Genomic DNA, 22,369 nt, shown 5'->3' with positions numbered 1-22,369 from the left:
CTCAGCCTGTAAAACTCCTGCTGTCTCTTCGGCCTCCAAGTCCATTACACTGGTGAGTGTAAAACACCCAACGCCGGTTAATCCGGTGCCAAGTTCATTGCACCGATGAGTGCAATTTGCTCATCATCGGTTTAACTAGTGATAGCAAATTGTCTTCGTTTTGATCTTTTCGACTTGGATTTCTTCACGGTCTCTTCAATTCTTGTCCCTTGGAATGAGCAATGAAATTTTTTTGTACTTTAGTCCATGGGATTATCAAATTGCACTTCTCCCCCATATTGACTAAGTACCTCCCCGTATCACCATGCATCCTTTTGCATTGCATTTTCCATTCCCCCCTTGCTAATGGCATCATTTGCTTGCTTTTAGGGTACATTTCTCCCCCTTTGTCATCAAACACCTAAAAGCTTCATAACCACTAGCAACAAGGAGCATTAGTAGCAAAATGAATTAACTAGGTGAAAGGTGTTTTACCTAGCCATGCCTCCCTATATCATTTATCTCTTTAACCTTTGGGAGTTATGGCATGGTCTTCTTCGCTTGTCCAATCTTTCTTGATCAATTGATACCAATTGTAAGGTTAACTGCAATGTGCATCATCTTGATATCGAAGGATTGAGTGTATTACCATATGGACTAAGGGAGTGTGACTACAACAAATATCACTTTGAAAGCATGTTAGTCACAAAAACACAAGCACAGCGGAACCACCGTAGGGGCGGCCCTTCGGGCCTAACTACGCCTATCTTCTCTTTGTCATCACTTGAACCTAAAAGCCTGAGAATAGTCATCTTAATAATCATATTAGTCCAAGTGTTGTGTTGTCTATATCAATCACTAAAACATTATATTGAAATATGGCATGAGAGGCCATTTTTGCTACAATCTCCCCCTTTTTGGTGATTGATGACAACACAACCAAAACAAGCAAGATGAATTGCAAGAATTGACAAATTGAACCACTTACACTTGCTTGAATGCTTACCATCATCCAATGACGATTTGGCCTCCCCCTAAAACCATGATCCCCCTTTGTTCCTCCACCTATTTGCTACTCTTCTCTCATGTGTCGACTTGATCCAATCGGCATTTTCCCCCTTTGGAATATACTTTTCCTTCTTGGGAACATCTCTCCCTCTTTGTTGGGAACATCTCTCCTCTTTTGTTGGGAACATGCCTTGCTTTGATCCACATTTCTCTCCCTTTGGAATCAAATCACCTAAAAAGTCTTGCACCTAAAAGTCTTGCAAAACAATATAGCTCAAGAGAAGATTAGTAGTCTAGGGAATTTGTTACATGACTCATGATCCAGTTGCATGATATCAATGAAGATACCAATTGAAAATTTCACTACGGTGGATCACAAAATCACGAAACTAGCATGACATGAGCTAAACTTTCCACAAGTGTGTATACAAAATGATAATGTGAAAATCAAGTGTAAAACTAAATTATTCAACAAGAAAGCTTAGATTATATCATACACGGATGTAGCTCTAAAAAAGATAAAAAATTAACAATGATATCAATTGAATGAGTTTAGGACCTTGCATACCTCCGGGGGTATTTATTTACCTTGCATGTACCAATTTGAAAGTGACTTGCAACCAATTGAAAGCCTTTAAAAAAAGAGCACTTGGTACACTAGACTTGAGCAAATGTATGAGCACATAGCCTATGAACTTAGATATGAGCATTTAAGTTCAATAGAGCATGGCTCAATATGCATGAAGCACAATTTATCTAATCACTCTTATAGAGTTGTTTGTTCACATTGAACATGAATAACATTCTCTTAGAGTGGTAATTCCAACATGAGACTACAAAAGATAAACTTGCAAACATGTTAGTCTCAAAATCACAAACCATAGGATGAACTCCTCCTAAATGTGTGAATTTAGTGTTTGAATCACCAAGCAAATGTATGCACATTGATTTTGATACAATTGGAAAGTTTACCCTATAGTTTGTGTTCATGGTACACATATGAAATACATACCTCATGAAGTCCATGCACTATGAAAGGTAACTTTGTGTAGCTTTCTACACACTTATCTAACCATGTAGGTTGCTCATGGGTTAGAATCATGACACAAGCAACCTACCATATATAACACTAGGAGATGCAACACATGCAAACATCCTAGCAAGAGCAATGGAGCTACATGATGCTTGAATTGAAATCTAGCTACCATTACCTTACGGGGGACTTGGACAACAAATGTCCAAGTTTTGATTTTGGCTTCTTAGATTGAATCAACTCATCCTCTTGTAAGCAAGGCCTCCAAATCCCCCGAAGTTATTCTTGGGCTTCAAGTCTCCTTTGGAACCCACACCATTTGAGGCCCCTTCATATTGGTGATGATGTCCTTGGACACCCAAATGGAGTGGTTCCAACTCCTTTCTTTCTTTCCAACCTTGTGAGCAACCACATTGTCATTGGTCTTCTTTTTGATCACATAGGAGGTGCTATTTCTTTTGTTCCTCCGGTTGGGCTTGGTGTAGATGAGAGAACTCTTGATTGTGAGCTTTTTTTTGTTCTTCTCATCCGGAAGTTTCTTCCTTGGTTGAGGACACTTGTTGGACTTGTGGTCTTTTTTGTGGCACTTGGAGTAAGTCACAGTGGACCCCTTCTCAAGTTTCTTCACCATGTCTTAAAGGTTATCTTGAGAAGGTTAGACATTACTCTCTATGCCTTTGCCCTTCAATCTATACAAGTTTTTCATGAGTCTTTCCACTTCTTGCTTGAGCTCATCATTCTCCTTGGCAATGAGATCATCACATGATTCTACAACAACATTCTCATTGCATTCGTCATTGCAAGGGTTAGAGCAAGATTCATCAATTAAATTAATGCAAGAAGTTGAAACATCTACCCTAGAGATTGGAATTGCACAAGGGATAGTTTGCTTTATTTCCAAAAGGTCATTAGTATCATTAATGCTCTCAAATTTTAATTTAAGCTCTTCATGCTCCTCGCTAAGCAATTTGAATTTGCACAACAAATCTTTATAACTTGTAGCAAGAGAAGCATTTATATTATTGAGAGCATTAAGGTTTTTGATTTCCTTTGATTGCTTCTTAATGACTTTTTAGTGCTCATGAACAAGGTCAAGAAGTTCATCAATTGAAGGAGAGTCAGAGTCATCATCACTTACTTCGCTATCCATACCTTTGGCCATAAAGCAAGTGTTGGATGATGATCTCATGCGGGTGGTGAATTGCTTGTTTGATTCATCACTTGAGCTTGCGCTTAATTCTTCACCACCGCTTACCCATTCACCAAATGTGGCAAATGATTCATGCTTGGGCTTCTTCTCCTTCTTTCTCTTGTTCTTCTTGAACTTCTTCTCAACTTTCATTAGTTGATGGTGAGGCCCATCTTTGAGGAAGACCATATACCCCATTGAGTTGATTTTCTTCAAGTATTTGTTCATCTTCTTCACTTGCTTGCAGAGGTTGGGGTTCATTGGTTTTTTTTCATCATTTGAGGAGCTTCTTGCATTCTCCTCTTTCTCATCACTTGAGCTATCTTTGATGGCCATCTTCTTCAACTTCTTGAGTTGTTTGCATGCAAGTGCGCTATGCGTTGGTGAAGAAGAAGGCGCCTTTGTCTTAATGTCATTGCGTAGCTCATGGGCGATCACCATGTTGATGACTTGATTTGGTGTTAAGGTGGTGAGATCTTTCTCATATAGAATTGTGGTCACCAAATCATAATCCGGCCTTCGGAGTGAATGAAGGATCTTGCGAATGAGTTTCGTATCTTCAATTTGCTTCACACCTAAAAAATTGATCTCATTCACAAGAGTGTTCAATCATGAGTACATAGATTCGGCATTCTCATCATCAAGTTGCTTAAAGCTGTTAAGTTTATCAAAGAGAACATGATATCTTTCATTGGCAACATTCTCTGTGCCCTCATGGTTCTCAATGATAGTCTTCCATAGCTCTTTAGCATTTTCACAAGAATAAACATGATTAAACACATTATCACTAAGAGAAGACAAGATTATGCATTTAGTGGTGGCATCATGTTGTTTCTCTTGGTGACCATTATTTTTTACCCCTTCACTCAACTCTCCACATGTTTAGCCCCGTCGCTTGGAGGTGGGCTTGCATTAAAATCTTCTATCGTTGGAAGCCCGTGCCGTCGAACCATGGAGTGGGTCTAAAAGGATCCATCCTTTCCCCCTAAGAGCTAACTCACTAGGCGGTGAAACCTACCGATCTAATGAGCCGGTAAACGCAAATTTGCCAATGGAATTGGTTTTCTTCGTGAGAGAAGTGAGTTCCGGCTCTGATAGCAATTGAAAGTGATCGGGTGCTCTAGCCTAAGAGGGGGAGGGGGTGAATTAGACAACTAAAAAATCTTAACCTATGCCTCCAACTAGTTTGCACAAAACTTAGACTAAAATAAGCTATCTAGATATGCAACTATGGTTCACCTTAGTGTGAAACCCTCATCCCAAAAGAATTTTGCAACCTATAGCCAATCCTAATAAGATATTACATTAAGAGAGTAAAGACACACAAGTTGCAATATGAAATGCGGAAGCTTAAAGAGAAGGGATGAGAGGAAGCAAACTCTCGACACGAGGATTTATTTTGTTGTTCGGATTGCCACAAAGGCGCCCCTACATCCACGTTGTTGAAGCACTCACGAAGAGTATCGCTTCCTGGCAATCAAGTCTCTTCCGTGAACACAATCACGGTCACCTTGATCCGGATATCCACTAAGGGAGATTGCCCACGAAGGAGGGGTCTCCGTCCCTAGCACAAAGTTGTCGACGCTGCTCCACACCAAGCCGGAGGGTCGTTGACGTGCCAAGTCAAACTAGCCGTTTGTAGCCGTTAGTATCTTGTTAGGATTGGCTATAGGTTGCAAAACTCTTTTGTGATGAGGATTTCACACTAAGGTGAACCGTAGTTGCACATCTAGATAGTTTGTTTTAGTCTAAGTTTTGTGCAAACTAATTGGAGCCATAGTTTAAGGTTTTTTAGTTGCCTAATTCACTCTCTCTCCCTCTTAAGCTAGAGCACCCGATCACTTTCACTAATCCATCGATTGATTTAGTTTTAGTAAAAAGCACGCGATCAATCAATAAGCATGTCTGAAACCGACCCTGCAGCGACTAGTAGCCATGTCGTCATCGACGTGGAAGGTGCAGCCGGAGACGACGACGACGAAGCACTGGAAGCAGCAGCCACGTCGTCGTCGTGCGTTGTGTGCATGGAGCCCATGGAGTGGGTGGCGGTGTCCCCGTGCGGCCACCGCGAGGTGTGCGTCCGGTGCGCGGCCCGCATCCGCTTCGTCCACAGCGACCGCCACCGTCGTCGTCACCAGGGCCGACCGAGCTACGACGACCCATGGAGGCTTCCCCTTCCTGTCGCCGCCGCCGCCGCAGCTGCCCTCGCCGCCGCCGTCGTTCGGCGCGCAGGGGCAGCATGTCTACTACTGGTACCACCGCGGCATGGGAGCCTACTTCGACGACGTGTCTCAGTACCAGGAGATGAACAATGTCTGCACAGCAGCAGCGCCGCCGAGCTCAGAAGAACCAGGAGGAGGAGTAGTGTCCGCCCCAGCAAGACAAGCAGACGCTGATTCTGAGTCGGAGCGGCCATTATCACGTAAAGTAAGTACAATTTGTATAGTATATAACATACACTATATATCTTTTATTTATGCATATAACTAACATTGGCCTGCATATATATCTGTGTACTGATGAGATGCATTGTAGGACGTGGCAGCGTTGGTTCTTCTTGTTGTCCTTGGGGCCTTTATCGTAGGGTCTCCATTGTTGTATCTCATACTACCAACCTAGCTAGCATCCGTACCGGCGGCAGGAAACTACTGCATCGGCGTTGTGCTTGCGAGTGAGGAGTACATATGCATAATGCATGGCGATGGCGTGATATCTATCTATGCATGATGGCGCAGAGCTCATAGTTTGCACGATCTATTGGATGGCGCAAATCCAGCACATTATATTAGGCTCCCATTGCCAATTACTGGTGATGGATTGAATTGAATTGTTTTTTTGCCAGTTTTATTTACAAGACTTTCATAACTTTTTTTTTCAATGGAATTTCGCAATTCCATTAACCAACCATGCATGTTAGGATACAATTTGGCACTCCAGCCAACATACTCCTTGCTTTGAGATTTGTGCTCCACGAATCTTGAGATTCACCCACATTAATATTTCATAAGACTCCCCTTTGGGTGAATTGCGCTTGTGTGCATGCCTTGTCAAAAACTCCTCCCAAAAACCTAGTGGGAAAAAAAGTAGGAGAAAAGAGTACATCACACGTGCAAGCTGTGTTGCACTTGTTGCCTCATTAAAAACCTTGCGTGAGTAAACCCAGTCACTACCAGAAAACGGCTGTTCGCCGTGTGCCTGAACTTTTGCCGTGTGCTTTTTTTTCGGTGCCGTGTAACTCGTAGAAAACACACACAAATAAAACACACTCGGCAAACAGCCATTTTCGTCGTGTGCCAACCACAGGCACACGGCAAACAACTATTTTTGCCGTGTGCCAACCACAGGCACGTGCTCCTGCCGTCAGGCCCCGTCGCTCGGGCTGACGGACATCGGCGTTTGCCGTGTACCTATGGCGGAACCATCCAAAACTACTGGGCCCGGGTGCACTGATCTTTGTTGCTAAGCAACTCTGACCCAAATTGGCACTCACCGGTAGTTCCTCGAGTGAAGCCTCGATAAAAGCCACGCTATTCCAGGATCAGCAGACAACACTCACACGAAGGTGAGCCCAGAGATTACAACACAGAACATTTCATACATCTCAGAGTGATTGCAGCGGAAAGTAAATTTATTACAAAACATGTTCAGAATAGTATGGTACTACAGAGTTCCATCTACTCAATTATTCAAGTTTCATGGTTCAGCGGAAGCAGTAAAAGATAACTAGCGAGATAACGTGACGCATCGATAAAGCCCGTACGAATGCATCACTCAGCGGGAGGGTGATTAGCACTAGCTGAAGGACCATCCCACTCGACAGACCAACCCGGAGGCAGAGTACACGGCCAAGTAAGACTTGCAAACAGATCCTCAAAGTTAGTACCTGAAAAACAGTGCCACAAGCAAGGCTGAGTATACTACTACTCAGCAAGACTGACCCGTCACCGGATATAACATAGTCCGATAACTAGACATGCAAGGCTTTTTGGTTGGTGGGGTTTGTTTTGCCAAAAAAATGCCACTAAGAGTTGGTCCTTATTTTCAGATTTTATCTAGCCATCTTCTAGTTGGATTAACCATTCTAAGTTTGCATCCAACTCTACACAAACATGGTAGAGCAATCATTTAATCAACCAGCAGTATTATCATCATCATGTTCCACTTGTTACTCTGTGTGACCGAAAGCATTAAGCAATCTCATGCCGTGAGAGGCGGACGATTCTGAATCGAATTTCAACCTGGCCAGGGGAACCTAGACCACACGTATGGGAACCAAGTCACCCACACAACATTTCCCCTTTCTTTCCAGTCCGTGGATCCGGCACACCCTCCCCGACTACAGAGTCCGACCACTCTGTACCCGTACGTCGCGACATAAAAATAAACCCTACTTCTACCAGGAGGGTGCGAGATCGTTCCACTCGCCGGTCCAATCAGGTACTTCAGCTTCCCGATTACCATATTTCTCGGTATGTCGCTAGTACTTTCAAACGCTTAACGAAATGAGCCACACACCACGACCTTAGCCATTTTTGACTACACCAGTGGGGTATCACAACTACACAACCCCGCCCGTTGTCCTTACATTTCACCAGGAATTAAAGTCAGTACAAATCCTATTTGCACGCGAGAGGCAGGAAACCACTCGACTTCTACCGTACCTATTTAGCATGGCAGCTAGTCGATAAAGATCCGGTATCAAACATAGGTTCCTAGAGATCATGCATCTACGGTTTTCGATCAACGCCTAGAAAACTTAAATGCAGAAAACAAAACATTACAATACATTAATAGATAGATAGCTGAAAGATAATTCGGAAGATAGTGGGATTATGCTCCGGGGCTTGCCTTCTTGGGCACTGTCAGGCAGAAAAGCTTCTGGGGCTTGGCCCAGGTCTTGAGACAAGTTAGTACAGTTCAAGGAGACCTCCTGATCCACACGAGAGTCCGCGGGCACCAACTCGTAGTCACCATCCGCGAGATTAACCGTTTCTATATGCAATGCAAGATTATGAGTTATTCATGGATAACAATTTCTTTCCTTCACGATAAAGTTGTAGTCCAACGAAAGTTAATTTAGTGTCGATTTCACATTTCATTGCATGGGCAATCGTTTATAGAGTAGTAAACATAACTATGTTTATTCATGAATGAGTGGGGGTTTTAGTTTTCATTTTTCAATTTCAACACATAGCATGCTTCCCTTATTTCTTATCAACACAACTACTAAAGAGCTAGTGATGAAACACTAAAGTAACTCAGATCCAAACTTGAACCTTCATGGCATAAATTCAGCATCTACCATAGAGCAAAAACTATAACTATTCATGCAATTGAATTACTCTAGTTAATTTATCTTTTTGTACAGAACGTTCAATATGGGTTCTGGTGCTAAAAAATTTATGGGAGCAACTTCAAAGCATATACTCAGCACTGAAATTTTTCCAAATTTTATTCACTTATATAACTGAGGTGATAAAAAGAACAAAAACAGCAAGCTTTTAACTAAGAGTAAATCTACAGAGAGTTTTACTAGAGATATGGCTCTCAAATTTTTACCAGAGACTAGTCATGAGTTAGACATACTCCAGAAAATTTTTCAAGATTTAACTCACTATGGTAAATTAGTTATTCAGTTAACTTAGCATGAGTTTGCATAAATTTCTCAAGGTGCATTTAACCAGTATTGCATATGAACTTTTTATTACGGGTAGAGAATACTCTAAACAAGATCATGCCCAAAAATAACGATCAGAAACATTATATATTACTCAGAACAAAAATAGTAAACCTAGCCCTAAGATGCTAAGCATGATTATTCGACAAAGTAAAACTCAGTATCTGCAGCTCAAAATTTTTAGACAGGAACATAGAGCTAAAAAGAGACTCCAGAAATAAATATAGGTTTTTATGAGCATAAGAACTATATATGAGGAATTAAGTTGATTACACAAGCATAAATCATGGTATATAGAAAATGAACTCTAATAAATATGAAATTTAGATATTAACAGTGTTTTAGTTTTACATGCACGCAGTAAAAATTTCAGAGCAAGTTCATGTGCATATTTTCCAGAATTAAATCGAGAAAGCTAACAACAGATTAGAGAATCTTGATTGTTCCAATATGATACTGCTTTGGTTGGGTGCCATCTTTTTAATGTGATCTTAAAATTCCATTAGTGATAACATATCCAAAAATCAAGGTTATTTGATGGGCAGAACTTCATGAACATGCATAAGGTGGTTTTCTTATTCTTTTCCCTAGATTAAATTCGGTTGAGTTTCTGCAAATGTGAATGTTACAAAATTTGTAGATCTTGTTACAAGGAATCCAGATCAGTTGAGTTTACATTTTGCCGATTTTTCTGTGATTTGTTTCGCATTTTAGGAGTTCACTGGTATACACTGAAAAACTTGCAGAAACACCCTTGAATGAAGAAAAGTATTTACAACCGGGTCCTTCGCCGGCCTTCTCCGCCGTGGCATCTTGCCGGTGGTGTTCTGTGGTGCAGGGCTTACCGGGGCTGCCACGGGGAGGCGCGTGGGAGAGAAGGGATCGAGGAACACCTACCCTGGTCGACGTTCGAGTGTTTGGTGCACGGTTTTGAGCTCGTCGGCGTTGATGGCGGGTCGGTTGTTCGGTTCGCCGGCGCTGGATGTGAAGGAGGGCTCGGGGTAGGGGAACAAGGCGCACACGAGCACCGCGTGAGCTCGTGGATGCTTCTGGGGTAGCTATCGTGCTCGGTCTCCTTCGGAGCTGGCCGGTCCGCGGTGAGCCTGAGCTCGCCGGCGGCGGCGCAAAAGGGGAACGGCGTCGGGAGGAGGTTTGGGTTCGATTCCGCGTGCGTGGAGCGTATCTAGGAGGTGGCGAAGCTATTGCGGTGGTCGGAGGGGGCAATGTGGGGCTGGGCTAGCCGGTCCGCAAGAGCTGGATCTCGGCGGCCATGGCGCGGAGCGGCGGGAGGAGGAAGAAGGGGAAGAAGGGGCGCGACTGTGGAGTTCTGGGGGTCTTTATAGGCCAAAGAGCTCCTGGGTGAGGAATGTAGTGACTGGGGGGGTCGATTTGGTCCTGGGCGACTCGACGGCGAGCGGGCGGAGCTGCAGCGGCGCTGCGCCGGCCGGGGGTGTCGTGGCGGCTCGGGAAGGGGTCTGAGACGCGTGTGCGCGCGAGGAGGTGCCAAGGGGCGGCCAGGTGGCGCTGAGAGACTCCCCTGGGTCCATTTGGCCGCGGGCGCGCGGTGGACGAAGTCCACCGGCGGCGTACGGCGGGCGGCGGGAAAACAGAGCACCGGGAGAGAGAGGTGAAGGTGAGGGCCTATTTGGGATTTCTGAAATTCCAGGGACCTTTTGGTAAACAAAAATTTTCTCCTATTTGGAGGGCTCAAATGGAAAAGTGTTGAATACCACTTTTGCATAATTTTTCAAGATCTACAACTTTCGTGTTACGCAAATTTTCATTTGGACCCCACATTTTGAACTATTGGTACATTTGCATATTTGCACAAAAGGACTTTAGTTTTTTTTTTCTTCAGTTTTTGACTTGAATTTGGCTGAAGGTCAATTGAGCACATGTCAATTGAAACACCTCTCATGAGCCAACAAAAATTTTGTGCACATTTTTGAATTAAATTTTGAGTAGCTTTTCACTCCTTTTTCTTTTTCTTTAATTTCTTTTGTATGATTTGTCTTTTATTTGATCCTTTCTCTTTGAATTAATTTCTCAAATTTTTCTTTTAACTTTAACTAAGGTAAATTGATTGTATTTAAATGTGCTAACACCTGAGGTGTCACAGTACCCAGAGAGGCACACGACGAACAACACCCTTTGTCGTGTGCCCCATCTCTGGCACACGGCAAAAAGCAACCTTTGCCGTGTGCCACCCTTGAGCACACGGAAAATTTAATTAAAATGTTATAATTTTTCCTCCCAAAATTTATCTACATTTTCAATATATTGTTTGATACTAAATGTTTGAATATGAGATTTTTATAGAAATGTTAGTTCTATTTAACTAATTTATTTCATTTAGATGATTTTTGTGGTATAAATCAATTTTTAATGAAAAGTGCATGAAATAATAGGAAAAAAATTGTTGAAATGATTTTCATGATATTGACTGTAGTGTGAAACCTTAACTAATAGTTCAAATGAAATTTCAAAGTTTCTGGTAATGAAACATTACGATGATGCAAATAGTATTTCAATTCTATAAAATTAGAATGACGTCAGAAAATTATGAGATTTGCCGCAGCTTCATGCTATCTTATGTGGAATGTATGGTAAAAATTTGAGCACGATATGAACATTTTGCCACGATGATGCTTACAAATTGAGTGTTTCCCGAAGAAGTTTCAGAGAGAAGAAGAGGATGAGTTTAGATTTGTACGTGTCATGATAAAAAAATTGAGTTTGACTTTTAAACTTTTTTCTATAGACAATATGCGTTAATGATTGCTTTATGTTGAATTTTCATATTTTTCCGGGTCCATTTGGTATTTTTAATGTATTAATTGCAAGTAAACTATTTTAATTGACATAATTAAAATATAATAAATAATGACATGAAACAATGAAATTTGAGTTAGTAAAAAAATATTTATCATGTCATTGAGGCCGTATAAAAAATATGAGTGTTCATGTTTAGTTAATTTTTAAATATTTCATTATGAAACTAGTGGACATGAAATAATAGAAATTAACTTTGCTGTGTCTAGAGTCTGACACACGGCGAAGTAAGACTTCGTCGTGTGTCTTGGATCTTGGCACACGGCGAACTACGGCTCATGACTTAACTCCACCACACACGCTCCCCCTCCTCTCTCTCTCCTTCATCTTCCACTACACACGCTCCCTCTCATCTCTCTCTGACAAGTCGAGCACTGGCGGTTGGGTGCCGGTGGCGCTGGCCCTCGGCATCGAGCTGTGCGAGCGGCTGTCCACCATGGGCATCGCCGTGAACCTGGTCACCTACCTGACGGGCACCATGCACCTGCCCAGCGCCGCGGCCGCCAACGTCGTCACCGACTTCATGGGCACCTCCTTCCTGCTCTGCCTCCTCGGCGGCTTCCTCGCCGACTCCTTCTTCGGACGTTACCTCACCATCGCCATCTTTGCGCTCGTCCAAGCCATCGTAAGTTCCAGTCTCCATTGCTAACGGGAGTCTGGCCTCGATCGTGGTCAGCATGCAAGTAATAGTGTATCTCGCATAATCTAAAACTAAAATAATGTCACGGCCGGGGCAGGGCACTGGAGCCTGAGGGAGCCGACGGGAGCGGCGAGCGCGGCTCAGGCGCGGCGGCCACAGGCGCGGCGGCCACGAGCCACGGGCGGCGGCTCGGACTCGCGGCGGGCGGCGTGCGGGCGAGTGCAGCGGCTGGCGGCAGGACGCGACTGCCGGCGGCGACTTGGACTCGTGGCGGGCGGCGTGTGGGCGCGTGCAGCGGCCGGCGGCGCGTGCGGCGGCGGCCGGACGCGGTGGCGCCTGTGGCGCGCGGCAGCTGTAACAGAATCTTTTTTTATTTTTTTAAATCTTTGCTGTGTGCCAGGATCTGGCACACGGCGAAGTTCAAATCTTTGCCGTGTGCCAGGATCCATGGTACATGGCGAACTTCGAATCCAGCGTCGCCTCCTCGCGCCGTTACCATCCCCCGTGGCCGTCCCCGCCGTCATGTGCTCTAGTTTGCCGTTTGCCGGCCCAAACACACGGGAAAGGTCTTTGCCGTGTGCCCGATAAAAAGCACACGGCGAAGCCGGCTTTGCCGTCGTGTTTGGTCGCCGTCGAGGATTCGCCGTGGGCCGGGCACGGCGAACATGTATGCCGTGTGTTTTGGGGCCTTCGCCGTATGCTTTGGGCACACGACAAATGGCCAGAATCCGGTAGTGAGTGGGAAAAACTCACCAAGAAAAAAAAGAGTATAATAGTTTGATCTTCAAGATCAGGCTCAATCTTTAGGTCTTTGGGATCCACTGGTCTTCAGGACCACAATTATGGACCATGATTCAGGGAGCCTAGCTTCTTCCCCCTGTGTAACATCATAGATTTTTCTGGATTGTTAAAGTCGAAAAATGTGTATTTCAAATTTTTTTGAGTGGTATGCTGTAGTAAATTCATTTAAGTGTTAATTCTACCTTCTAAAATCTCTGGTAATTAAAATTTTGAATTGAATTAACGATTATTTTTTTGTTAGTGTGAAGTATTTGGATTTTAATGGATCTACATTGTTTATTCGAATTTGATCGGATTTATTTGCTTGGTTGAACTTGTGTGGAAATTAAATTGAGGAGTGCCCCTCAATTTAATTTCAAATGCTAACTATCCTCGCGGGCCCCACCAAAGTCTTTAACATGTTTGGCCCTAATTCTAACTCGACCCGCGACCCAAACCCGGTCTAGCCCGTTACCTCTGTGGATCTAAGAGGGTGCCATCCTCAACCGGGGTGAAGGCACCCTTCTCCTTTGTGGTCGCATCGGCTGCTCGGCTGGCACGCTCAACGGAGGTGGACATGGCAGATGTGGCGGTGGCGGCGTAGAAGCCCTAGGCTCCGATACCAATTGTTGCCTAGATATGCACACAGTAGGCCAAACGCCCGGAGGTCAGCTTGACCTGAGGGCCACTTGATTGAATTGAAAATAGCAAAGCTCTCGGTTCAGTTACAGACCATGTGCGGTTGCCTTGCTTTTGTAGAGCAGACCACCCACTACCCCTAGCATATTCCTTGCATAAAGCAAAGATGCCTTAGACTACTTGGATGCCAAGTTTTCTCATTTACTTGGAAGCCAAGGCAACTACTAGATGGAGTAAAAGTAAATTACAAGATACACTAGCTGTAGGCTTACTAATGTCAATATGCACTTTGTTTCGCCTTTATTTTTCTTACATAGTTCTTGCTACACACTTAGATATACAATACATCTAGATACTTACAATTTGAGAATTTGAAATTGAGTGACTACCTGTCTAGTTTTGGTTGAGAAGATAGGAAGTAAAGAGTATTGAGAGGATCGGACAAAGAGAAATAAAATAATATGCACCAGCCAGAAGAGTGTGGACCTGCAGCAACCACCATTATCCGGATAAACATTGTTACTCCAGTTTCAAATCAAGATGTTTGTTCTGATGCTGCTTAACTTTCTGCCGCAATTCTGCCTTGACTGTGTCGTCAAAAGAACCCTTGAGCCACACATACTTGAGTTTAGCTGGACGCTCTATCCCAGAAAACTTGAGCGACGACCCTTCCAAGCAGTGAACCTTGAGCAGCTCAAGTTCAGTCATCTCATTTTCTGCGAACTTGACATGTAGGTTGGAGCTGCAAGCTATCTCGAGGACCTTGAGTTCACAGAATTGGTTGGGTGCATACCAGGTGCCACTGTCCATCATGTCACTGAACTGGAGCTCAACATCTTGTTCCGTTTTGAAACGAAAGCTAAGGGTCTGCAGCCTTCTCACCTGCCCAAGGGCCTGTAGGCAGCTCCAGTGTGCGTATTTTTCTACATGTACGTGTATTTTGAGACGTTGTAGGTTCCCTGGAGGGGTGAGTTTAGCCAACCAGTCCAAATCCTTGTCCATGTGGAGCTGCAGCGATAGGGATTCCAAATGGTTATGGCCCACTATAGCAGAAAACAACCCCTTGAAGTTACTCCTACTGATGCCAGATACTCCTAGCTTATGGAGTTGGGTCAGATTCTTGAGCTCCTTCAGGGTGGCCCAACCACCTCTTGTGTTGACGTTGATAACACCCAGTGTGTGCATGGCGACCAGTGCCCCAATTCCTCCAGGCACCATGACGCCATCACAAGCAACAACATGTCCATGCCTAATAATCCTCCGTGGTGTTGAGGGCTCGTCGTCAGTCAACGCCGCTACCTTCGTGCCGGCATTAATATACTGAAGTTTCTGCAGCTTGATGATGCTCTTAGGAAGCTTAGTCACAGAGGTGTGCTTTATGTCCAGAGATTGGAGCTGCCTCAGGTTACCTAACAGATCTGGCAGGCAAGAAACCTTGTGCATCTTCTCAGGGAGAGGAACTTGAGGCGAGGCAGCTTCTTCACTATTTCTTCGACATCATCATCTGTTATACTTGTGTCCTCCAGATCGAGAACTCGAAGCACTCTCATCCTGTCAGATATGAAGAATGGCTTCCACTCTCTGGATACAGTCAAAGACCGCAGCCGTGAGAAGTCCAAGCTTTCAAACACAAACTTGTCCCTCTTCCAGCTGCTCCCTATTGCCAGGTGTTGTCCTGCACGTTGTGTGTTCATCGTGCTGTCCTGCACCAGTACGGAGACCTCTAGTGGAAGGAAAATGTTCTCTTCCATCTCCCTTGAGATGAAGTAGTCCAGGAACAATGAGTTGATCTGACAAGAAGTCATTCTCATGTCACCGGCCTTGGTATGTGTCTCCATCATGCCAATGGTGATAAGCTCGTGGATGAGCTTCTCTGTATATTCCACCATGCTGTTGCTGTCAGTGCCCTCAGAGTAGCCCTCTGCAATCCACCGCCTCACCAAACGATTCTGACGAATGATACTGCTTTGAGTAAATAGTGACAGATAGAAGATGCATTTCCTGAGTAGTTGATGACAAGCCTGAAATCTTGAATACATCCAGGTGAATACGTCCCGGAAGCTATCAAGTCCCTTCCTGGTCGTCTTCAGTGCATACATAAAGTTGGCATTCAGACGCCGGGCCTCCCGTATGACGTTTGGTACTTCGGCCAAGTACTCAGCTAAAGCAACTATTAGTTTGGGAAGTCTGCCACACTTGTCTATGATAAGATCTGCTTCAGCCATCATGTTAGAATCGCCCTTAGAGATTCCGTCAGGTTTAAAGGTGTCCTGTTGTATATAGGAAATACAAATTGTATTAGTACATATATAACAAGAAAAAGAGCAAAAAATTATATATATTATAATATCATATCAATATATCACTAGACAATTCAACTACTATACTAACTTACAAGACTATTGTAAGTCCATACTAAGTGATTTATTATAACATTATGGTAAATATTATAATTCACTAGACAATTCAACTACTATCAATATATCAGATTGCAATATGTAAATATATTAACTACAATGACATTGTTATTTATTTTCATTATATTAACTACAGTCCATCAAACCATTTTCCCACATGGTTGAGAGTTAGAAGACGTAAGTATTACATTTGATTATCAAATATCTATGACTAATAAAGTAACTTTATATTAATTCACAAGTTTTCTCTATTTGTTTGTTTCCTAATACAATCTGCATATATTTTCCACATGTACTAATAGTTTTTCCTCGAAAAAATTAATTCAAACCTTAGCTTAGCATTGGTGGCACTTATTGCAATCATGTATGTTATGGCACCGTGCATCTATGTTTTGATTTTTAAATAAATCTATTCATCTGCCATGATTTCTTATAACTCTTATTGTTTTTCTTAACTTTATTTTTATATTTTATTTAAATAATGAATTTATGTCCTAAACTGCATGCTTAAGTACTAAAAGGGCACACTTATTATTAAAAACTAACACCACATCACTTAGGATCGGTGATACCACACGAAGTGAGATCTAAGATGGGATAACAATGCTCACCCCAATACAATATTATTTTATGTAATAGCTTTGTTAGTATTCGTCCAGAGATGATTTTTTGTAACGGTGGATGCTGATAATTTAGAAACAAATTCTAAGACATACATTATTTGTCATTCATAATGATAGAAGATGGGAAATTTATATAACAAATTAAGTTATTCCAAACTATCTATCATGATGACATATGTATGTAATTTAATAAAAGGTTGGGTTATTTTGAATACGTATAATGGCATAGATGGGTAAATCAAAAGCAAATTTAGAGTGTTCCTTTTATGTGTTTTTTGAATAGTAGAGGTGTTTTTTTGGCAATAGATAATAGATTCAATGTCTAATATTGGTGATTGTGATTGGAGTCTACCAAAATGAAAGACCAAATGTTTCTAATTATTGTGAACATTTTGTAGGATTTTTCTTTTTACCCCTAAACAAACTTGTGAAAATTTGAGGCCTCCAATTGGTATTGTATGGTAATTCGTGATAATAAATTATGTAACTACTTCTTAGAATTTTTAATTAAAGTTTTGACTAAGAATTGTAAAATAATTACATGATACTTTAGTTGTATGTACTCTATTTTTTAAAATACTACTACACATAGAGTTTTCTTTGTTAGAGAAAATTCAATATGTACCGTTGAAATGACTATTTATGGCATTGCAGTAACTAAAAACAATATACTTGAAATGAATGTTTTATGCCATCGCAGTAACTAAAAAAGTATAGCATAAGACCTAGTATCTATTTTTTAGCAAAAATACTAAAGGGAAGTTAATGAAAGGTACAATAAGAGATACTGTTTATAGTTAACATGTGGATAAAGAAATTGTGGTACCTAATAAGACAAATGTTTGAAAGCTAAATATAGATTCATACCTCACTAGATATAGGCTACAATTAGAATTAACATAATTTAAACTAATGTAAGGAGAGATTATGCGAAAGGGACAACATGAAATTTGATGGCGAAACATATATAATAGTCCATGAATTTATTGTGAACATACAGAGATTGCAGAGTATTTAATGGGTGTGTGTTAGAGAGAGAGAGAGAGAGAGAGAGAGAGAGATGGTGTGCACAATAAGATAAGCAATTTTGATATGTTTTAGGTACTAATTTTTATCAATGATCTTATAATTGTCCATCTAACATTGTAACCCGCATAGTAGGGGCATGTATTAATGGGCTAGTTTAGATCAAACAAGAATGGAGGATGACACATCAAATGTTGGATCCCTAACTGATTACTGATGCATTTTTATATTGGGATAGACATATTGTTATAGATATTCAAGTTGTCACGCCCCCAAATGATGAGTTGATCATATTATATGTGACTAGTTAGATCGTTAGCATGCATGAAGCAAGTTGACGACACACCTGGAAGAGATGACGGGCCGCATCAGCTTCTAGACCTTTGACCCGGCACACTGCATCAGGTGACGTTGCACAATGTCTGGCAACACTTTCTTCCCTGGTAATAACAATGGTACAGCCTCCAAAAGGGAAAGATAACAATGGTACAGCCGGTATCAAGTTAGCTTCTATCAAGTCCCAATCTTCCTTGGACCGCAAGCCGTCAATAAAAACAAGGCACGGTTTTTGCTCAAGATGTTTCCAACACATCCGGAAGATATCTTCGCCTTCTTTTGGTGGTGTTGAGAAGATTTCAAGATACAAGCTCTCACAGAAGTCCGTGATATCGAACGGATGGGGTACATTAACAACGTAGCTTCCATGGTGCCAACCATGAGCTCGAGGACTATAATGGGTATGGAGGACTTGGGCGAGAAAAGATTTCCCAGCACCAGCCACCCCGCAGACGGAGACCACACTGTGTGTTTGTACCTAGCCCCAAAGTGTACTTAGTTCCGAATCGCGCCCACGAAGGCCATGTACTTTCAGCCAATGGTCTGAGGACTCTGTGTCCTCGTCACTCAAACACTTGTCCAATGTGGTAGCTTCATTAACCTGCAAAGCAGAGGTACGTATGTATGCAAAGCAAGAAGCATAACATCAGCACATGTATTCATGTAGGATGAGCACTATGTATGTAACTAGTAGTAATACTCCCTCCGTTCCAAATTATAAGTCATTCCAAGAATCTTGGATAGTCAAACTATTTTAAAGTTTGACCAAAATTATAAAGAGAAATATAAAGATTTATGACATCAAATAGGTATACTATAAAAATATAACTAACAAAGAATCTAATGATACTTAATTGGTATCGTAAATGTTATTATCTTGTTGTATAAATTTGATCAAATTTAGAAAATTCTGACTCTCCGAAATTCTTGGAATGACTTATAATTTGGAACGGAAGGAGTAGATATATAGAGACATGTACAAAAATGTAGGAAAGCTTTTTTAAAAGCAGTTTGTTGGTATTTACCAGTGTTTTTTTGGGAAGGTCCTTTGAGTTTGAGAAGGCGTAGACGGAGTGCTCAGTTGAGAACTCCCGGAGCAACCATACGTGGTATGGCTGTCCCGCGCACAGGCTTGCCATCTCAACCTGCTGCGTTGACACAACAACTCGGCTCTCATTCTTCATGTCTAGAAGAAATGTCTTGATGGCATTCCACTCCACGATGGTGGAGAGACCTTCTAGGACGATGAGGTATGGCTTCTCCTTGATTCTCCCCATGAATTCTGCAAGCATACTTTCTTGGGTTGCCTTCATCACCTCCAGCACTTGTTGCAGACTTCCGGTGTTAACTCCTTGCTCTTGCTCTTGCTCTTGTACTTCTAATTCTAAAACTCCTTGCTCTTGGATATTGGGCTCTTGGGTCTTTTGCTCTTGGGTATTGGGTTCTTCTTGTGTCTTTGGATCTTTGGTCTTGGGCTCTTGGGTCTTGGGCCCTTGGGTATTGGGCTCTTGGGTCTTGGGCCCTTGGGTATTGGGCTCTTGGATCTTGAGCCCTTCGGTATTGGGCTCTTGGGTCTTGTAAGAATTTGTGCTGAACTCAACCAACAAGCTCCGGATGAACTCATGGGGACTGAAAGGATGCATCAGCTTCACCCAAGCGCGACATGGAAACATGCCACAGATTTCAGGCTCGTCATATGCCTTCTTGATGATGGATGTTGTCCCAAGATCTCCTCCTGTTCCACACACGGCAATCACTTGAAGTTCCTTGCCCTCCCGTTTATCAATCTGGCGAGGTCCAAAGTGCCTGCCTGATTATCAAAGCCATCCCTGGGCTTGATGAAGATGTCCAGGGTCCTCTTGCTGGCAGCAGGAGCTGGCAGCATCTGCTGATCTCCAGAGCTGCCGGTGAGGCTGTAGCGTATGTTCCTTTGGTTCACATCCTCAGCTTGGGCCTTGAGTTGCTTTATCTCGGCGACGGCTTGGTCCAGCGGCAGCGCTGCTGGTACCACCTTGGGCTTCAGTAAGCGGAAGAATTGCCAGAAGAAGGTCGCCCGCTTTGTGTCCAGGTGAAGGACGAACTCGATGCAGTCTTCAGTGTCGTAAGACAGGTCACGAACCTGCCTCACCCAAGTCCTTGCTACCTGGTTCTTCATGCGCTCCCGCCCGGTGGTGTTGAGGAAGGATTGCATCATCTCGAATTCGTCCTTGATGAAAACAATGTCACGCTGCAGGATCTGCCATTTCTCCGCCTCTTCCTTGACAGCGGACCTGACCTTGTTCACCAGCTTCTCAACCACCGTCTTGGAAATCCCAATGGCAAGATCTGCCATTGTTGCTCTCTGTCTCTCTCTCTTGGTCTCTATGTAGAGGATGGCAAAAGCAAATGGTGACAACGCTCCCTGCTATACACCTGCAATGTCACAAAGCAAAGGGTAGGGGACTATAAATAGGACTCCTGTCATCAGATCTGAAGCAACATATCTGATAGGAGAAGCAAGCAAAGAACAGTTTGCTTTCCAAGATGTGCAAATAGCGAGCAAACACTCATGGTATTTCTCCTAGCCGTGTACCTAACATAAACAACTTTGCATCTAGTTTCCCTTTATTCACTAAAAGAATCTCTTTATCTGTTATTTCTTGTGACGGAGAAGCTGAAGTTAGCGTCGCTGCTAATGCCGGCATTGGGTCTGCAAGAAGGTAAGCTAATGCACGGAAGCACCACAGTACACTGAACCAACCCAAGCATGGAGGCCAAAGAAAGCACATTTAGGGCGTCTTTGGCAAGCCGGACAGTTCTGGATTCTAGGTTAGAATGAATGAGAGGATCACTGCCAAATGGTAAAACCATGGATGCACTACCGGAAACGGCATATATGCCGAGTGCTCGGTGCTTTGCCGAGTGCCAAACCACGAGCACTCGGCAAACAACCTCTTTGCCGAGTGCCGAGCCCCAGTCACTCGGCAAAGCTTCCGCGCACGGTACATTCCATTTTTGCCGAGTTCCAGCACTCGGCAAAAGTCCAACACTCGGCATACAATACCTTTGCTGAGTTCCGCGGGGCAGGCACTCGGCAACATTTGCGCACGTGGCCGCCGCGTGCGCCAGCCGTCAAACCGGCTGACGGCCGTTATTGTTTGCCGAGTGCCGGTCGTCAGGCACTCAGCAAACCCGAATCTTCACCGAGTGTTTTTTGCAGGCATTCGGCAAAGTTTGTTTTGCCGAGTGCATTTCGCTGGCACTCAGCAAATATTTAATTTTTTTCCATGTAGACCTCAAATTTTTTGTACCCAATACATACAACATGTGGTACTCCATGTTCAAATTTGGTGTATTTTTAAATGTATTTTATATATTTTATGAATTAATTGTATTTTCATCAATTTTTTGAATCAAATCAAATTTGAACTGCAAGTGATTCAAATATATGAAAAAAATGAGTAAAAAAATTTATATTCATACTATTCACACCGACATTGAGGACTTATTTATGAAATCAAAAGAAAATTCAAACATGTTGTTAAGGAAACACGACCTCGATCGCGTGCCCGAGCGGATTTTAAGTTCTATAAAAAGTAAACGAAGTCCGAAAATCCTGAAATTTGACAAGATGTCAAGATATCCTATGTGGAGGCTATGGTAAAAAATTGACAATGTTTCGCACAAGTTGTCACGTACGTTGCTCACAACCAGGAACATTTCTGAAGAAGTTTCAAAATTGTTGAGAATGGTGCGGTATGATTTGAAGTGAAAGTGACAGTCGATTTGTGGTTTGCCTCTAATTTTTTTTTATAGCCAATAGACATCAATGATCATATCATGTCAAAAAATGGTAATTTTTTGAATCCGTTTGATAATTATTAGTTTTTCTGCACTTATATAAATGGAACTTGAGCTAAAACTACATGAAATAATGGTTAATTTTGGTAATTTTGGAATATGCATTGTGTAGTAAATTTGACAAGATATTTCCAAAGTATGTGGCAGCAAATTTTGAAAATATGCTGAAACGAGAAGAGAGGGTGTCAAAAAATGATTTAAAAAAAGTTCTTTGCCGTGTGCCCCCTTACCTGGCACTCGGCAAAGGATGGTTTTGCCGAGTGCCCTCTGAGCCAGCACTCGGCAAATAATTTGTTTGCCTTTTTTTGATGGAATGTTATGTATCGGACTCGTGTTATGTATTGGACTCG

General features: G+C 42.6%; 1 pseudogene; it reads right to left on the bottom strand.

Moving 5' to 3' along the window:
- Positions 1 to 15,186: 15,186 nt before the first annotated feature.
- Positions 15,187 to 20,575, bottom strand: LOC120694284 (annotated as a pseudogene).
- Between the last annotated feature and the right edge of the window lie 1,794 nt (positions 20,576 to 22,369).

Source organism: Panicum virgatum, unplaced genomic scaffold (genome assembly GCF_016808335.1).
Source record: "Panicum virgatum strain AP13 unplaced genomic scaffold, P.virgatum_v5 scaffold_4547, whole genome shotgun sequence".
NCBI lineage: Eukaryota > Viridiplantae > Streptophyta > Magnoliopsida > Poales > Poaceae > Panicum > Panicum virgatum.
Note: the sequence above shows the minus strand (reverse complement) of the source record. Positions and strands in the feature narration are given on the sequence as shown.